This window comes from Poecilia reticulata, unplaced genomic scaffold, assembly GCF_904066995.2.
Source record: "Poecilia reticulata unplaced genomic scaffold, P_reticulata-male-v2 Scaffold_60, whole genome shotgun sequence".
In the NCBI taxonomy this organism is placed as follows: Eukaryota; Metazoa; Chordata; class Actinopteri; order Cyprinodontiformes; family Poeciliidae; genus Poecilia; species Poecilia reticulata.
Window position 1 is genome coordinate 43,090 of NW_027675158.1, and position 5,044 is coordinate 48,133.

General features: G+C 36.6%; 1 long non-coding RNA gene across 3 annotated transcripts; it reads left to right on the forward strand.

Annotated features, from left to right (window-relative positions):
- The first annotated feature begins 237 nt into the window (after positions 1-237).
- On the forward strand, positions 238-5,044 carry LOC145550504 (uncharacterized). Of its 3 annotated transcripts, none has more exons than XR_014086395.1 (5): positions 238-1,143; positions 2,389-2,848; positions 3,002-3,070; positions 3,639-3,785; positions 4,426-5,042. It is a non-coding gene; the product is annotated as an uncharacterized LOC145550504 (long non-coding RNA). The 3 variants fall into 3 exon arrangements; XR_014086394.1 differs by lacking the exon at positions 238-1,143 and adding an exon at positions 1,153-1,543; XR_014086393.1 differs by lacking the exon at positions 238-1,143 and having other exon boundaries at positions 1,551-2,848; positions 4,426-5,044.

Sequence of the window (5,044 nt, forward strand, 5' to 3'; positions counted from 1 at the left end):
ACCGGTGTAGTACGCGAGTTTGCTCAATCCCAGGTGAGGTTGTTTATCTATCTATCTATCTATCTATCTATCTATCTATCTATCTATCTATCTATCTATCTATCTATCTATCTATCTATCTATCTATCTATCTATCTATCTATCTATCTATCTATCTATCTATCTATCTATCTATCTATCTATCTATCTAGGTAGGTAGGTAGGTAGGTAGGTAGGTAGGTAGGTAGGTAGGTAGGTGCGCGTGCACGCGTGCAATATATCACTGTTGCCTACTCCTGTCTGTTGCAGGCAGCCAGTCAGGAATCACGGAGTCATTAGCACGGAAGGGAATCCCATACAAAGGACAGCTGACAGCAACCGAGAGTCCGGTGGACATTGGAGAGGGAGGATTGCAGTTGATATGTGGAAACAACGTCAATAAATGATGACAATAAAAAAATTGTTTAGAAATATATATTGTGCCGCCAATTTGAAACATTCCCTTGATTTATGTGTTCCACAAATATTTGTAGATATAAATATTTATAATATCATATAAATATTTTAAAATTTGTCTTAAAACCCAACTATATTACTTGGCTTTTAACTCCAGCAGGATCTAGTCTTAAATTGTATGTTTGTTTGTTTTTAAACTGTAAGAGTTTTAATTTTTTTATTATCGTTATATTATATTTTAATGTACAGCACTTTGTATCACCTGTGGTTGTTTTAAATGTATTCATAGTTTAACACTTCCCACTTTGACTTAAGTGGATTCCTGCATGAAACTCCGGACCGTTTTAGCGCTCGAGTAGGCGGCTCGGAAAAACTGCTTATGACATGCTAGCATTGCTGTGCTTTGATAGAAATAGAAAACTTGACTGTACTCTATTTAACCCTCACTTAATGTTAATAAGTGCGGAAAAAAGAATTAAAAGAGCTGTCAGTACAGATGTGACCATGACTCTGAGGCGGACAATTTCTGCAAATGCCTTCCTATGCAGACTTGGTGTGTCGGGTATTCTCCTGTCCGTTGCAGGCAGCCAATCAGGAATCACGGAGTCATTAGCACGGAAGGGAATCCCAAACAAAGAACAGCTGACAGCAACCGAGAGTCCGGTGGACATTGGAGAGGGAGGATTGCAGTTGATATGTGGAAACAACGTCAATAAATTATGACAATAAAAGAATGTTTATAAATATATATTGTGCCAGCAGCTAGAAACATCCTCTTGATTTATGTGTTCCACAAATATTTACAGATTTTTTTAATCAGCTGGAAACATGGGGGCTAACCCTAAATGGGCAAACACATGTGGGGCCACCGTGGAACCCGCGGAAAAACCCATATGGGACCCATCTGGTCTGGCCTCCTTTTACCCATACGGGGTTCACCTAGGCATGCTGGCAGGGATATTAATCAGAACTGGGTATATAATCTGGCTCGTGACTGTAACGTTCTAGACGTTATTTGGCAGGCTGTGGAGACGCGCGCGAGCGCTGTATCTATAAATACATTCGATCCAAGTAGCCGTTAGTCAGTCTCTGTGGAGTTGGTGAAGAAGTAAGTTTGATCAAAATTCTTATTTTCCAGCTTAATTTCTCTATTTCGAGCTTCATGTAAATGTAACAATAAAAAATTAATAACTATTCAACGGCAGTAGAATGTTACAATGTATTCATTTTTGTTTCATGATGTTTCAAAGAAATGTTAGTCAGTTAATGGATTTTTTTTTTCTCCTGACAAATTTGTACTTTTTCCCCTTTGAAATTCTGGAAATGTTTCCTTTTAAAGACTTGGATATTACAGTATTTTTCTAATTGTGGAACCGGGAACCACCCACTTGAGGTCCGCGTTGGGCGCATTTAAATGTGGTTAACTGCTGGGCAAACTGTAACGGCCACCCGGGTGAGATTTAACAGGCGCTTTTAAATTGGTGAAATAATAATAATAATAATAATAATAATAATAATAATAAATCCAATAACTAACTTCTGCATTTGTAGAAATGTCTTGTACATTTTAACGGTATTTCAGCTTTAACGGACGCACCGCGGTTTCAACGGCAAGTTAAAGTCCAACGTTAAAGCTTCCGTTGGGCGGAGGCGGCCTGCACTGTTGAACTGAAATGCCGTTAAATATATTTAATATTTAATATTTCAACAGCAGCTGTTTACCAGCTACTACCGAAATAGCAGCAGCAGGTAAACGGCTGGCAAACTAACACAGCTGTTAACTGATCAGTTTAACAGCCGCTGAACAGCAGTTTACCTGCCGTTCAACATCAGGTAAACTGCAAGTTAGAATTATGGGCCCCCATTAAAGTGTGGAGTTCAGCAGATGGCACAGTTGACTGTTGATGGGGTTTCTAATGGACATTGAGTTTCTCTCTTTTTCTTTCCCTTTAGGATGGCTTTAACTAAAATACTGTCAGAAAAACCGGACACACCATTTTTTAGACCACCCCCAGTGAATATTAGGATCCTGCACATAAAGGAAGAGGAAAGGGTCATCAGCTGGGGGCTCGAAAATGGGAAGGCAAAAGTCCTACTGAGCAAAAAAAATCAAGTGGCTGTGGTTACTGATGGAAATTCAGTCACAAAATTGACAATATTTGAGGGAAATAAGAAAAACATCTTAGAGGATGAATCGTATATTTTGAGAGGATATTCTCTGAGAGGGAATGAGCCCCATTTATTTCTACATGTCCTCCCGACAACTCAGTTTTTTAAAGGTCCGAAGGTGTCCATTACTGTGGAGATTACAGCGAGGGGAAAGGCCCTGTTAGATCCGCCAGCCCCCTTGACTTGTTTAGAAAACGTAACAGTGGGGGGTGGCCTGATAAGTACAAAAGGAGAAATTGTCGAGGTATGAATTTTTATATTTCTTATAATTTTATAATTTAATCTCAGACTTAATTTGCTAGCTGTAGATATCAAATAACTACAAGATAACCTGGAATTTCCCATTACATAACAATATGTGAACTCTAAATTTTTTATTTTTTTGGGTACTTTTCAGTTTGCTGCAGTGAGACTGGTTAAATCTGGGAGAGGCGAGGTACCGATCCGTACTGCCAGGCTGAAAGAGGTTTGATAACTTGTTTTAAGATTTTTTCAAAGCTGCAGTTCTCAGCTTTTACAAAAACAGATAATCTGTGGGAAATAAAATGTAGGTTCTTAATGCCATTTGCACTTAATACTGAAGATTCACTTGACAGTGAAGTAACACTCCTTGCACAGTGTTGGGTGGAAATGAGCAGCATGTACACTAATGATTGACAGTGCTGAGACCATTGCACTGCCATGTAATTTTGTACATGGCAGTGCAAAAATACACTTTCCATATGCAAAGGCACATGGCAAGAATGTAAATCAACCGATACTATATGAACCGATATTGATATATCAGATGTGTTGATATGTGATGGATCTACAGTATAGACATAAATATTTTACACAAAAATGTACAAAGCATATTGTTGTAGAGTTATCTACAAACTAATTTGAAAAATGTCAAGTTGATGATTCAAAACTAGCTTGTATGTTGTTGTGCAGCCTGTGGTCAGACAAAGTACCTTAATGGGTTTTATCTATTTATTGGCATTAGAGAACTTCTTGATACATGTCTAATTTGGCAGTCATGTTTGTAATTGCAGGGCAGCTGCACAATGCAGCTGTCATTGTGGAGAGAGGCAGCGATGGTGGAACTGCGAGTGGGGCAACATGTCCATGTTTCGCACGTGACGTGCCAAGATAATGGATATGGCCCACAGCTGCAAAGCACGGCACACACAAAAGTAGAAGTATGTTGTCAATTCCTGAAGAAGTAAACTTCATTTTAAGTTGATTTAGAAAATTTAATTGACATCTTTTAAAATTGAAGGCTTCTAATTTAACCTATTTAGAAACTTTTGAGATATACACAAAGTTTGATGTGCTACTACTCTGAGTTACACCTAAACATTTTTTGTCAGTTTCAAAGTCAGTGAATGCCTTATTGCCAATATATATTAACATCCAGTTAACCATTCAATATTTTCTAGCTCAAGTCTATTATGCATTTCAAAAACAACACTTAAAGAAACGAGAAACAACAATTAACATAAATGTGCTGTAGATCTGCAACCAAAATGATTTTTATAATGTCATGTGACAAAATGCTATGTTTATTGTAGCTTGATTTGCCTTTGGGGACTGTATAATATTTTAAATATAAGAAGCACTTTGAACTTTCTGATTCCTGAAATGCACAAAAGAAATGAACTTATAAAATGTAAATCAGAAGTAAACAGTACATATTATCAAGTTGTTATTTTCTTCTTTTACATTTAGTCTTGATCTTGTTTGGTTTTTTTTTTCTCGCGTTTAGATGACAACATGAAAACTCACAAACAGGATTATATTTATAATATAAAATAATATTTGTTTGTACTGTATTCACAGGCTCAAAAGGAGGAGAACATGGAAGTCGTCATAATTGGTGTCATGGACACGGATGACACGAATATGAAGGAAGTCCTCCTAGAGGATGACATCACTCTACTTGTGCCAGCTGCAGTATGGCAGCCTTTTGATGGGGAGTTGGAGCATGGGAAAATTGAGGCTCAAATTGAAATCAGAGGAAGAGAAATTCAAAAAATGTCAATGAAATAATTTGTCTTCAAAGTGAAAAAAAAATCTGTTAATGTTGTTATTTATGCATTGTTGTTGTTATTATTATTGTTGTTATCATTATTATTATTAAATATTTAATCTAATTAAACAAGATGAGTGTTTAAAATGCATTTTGGGGTTTAAATCATGACTTCATCTGTTTTGCATACATAGGTGTTAAAAGTTTAATGCTTTTCACTTTTGAAAGAGTTATATTTTTTAGCAATACACTGAAATTGCTTCTAGAGAGAAGTGCACCATTTGGAAATGAACAACATATATTTGTTATCAAATGCAATTTATTTGCTCATATTTTAACTTTCCAACTTAAAAAACTGCTTGATTGACAAAAAATTGCCCTTGTTTTACTTGAAAGAGCATACTTGTCATGTACTTTACACTGCGTCCC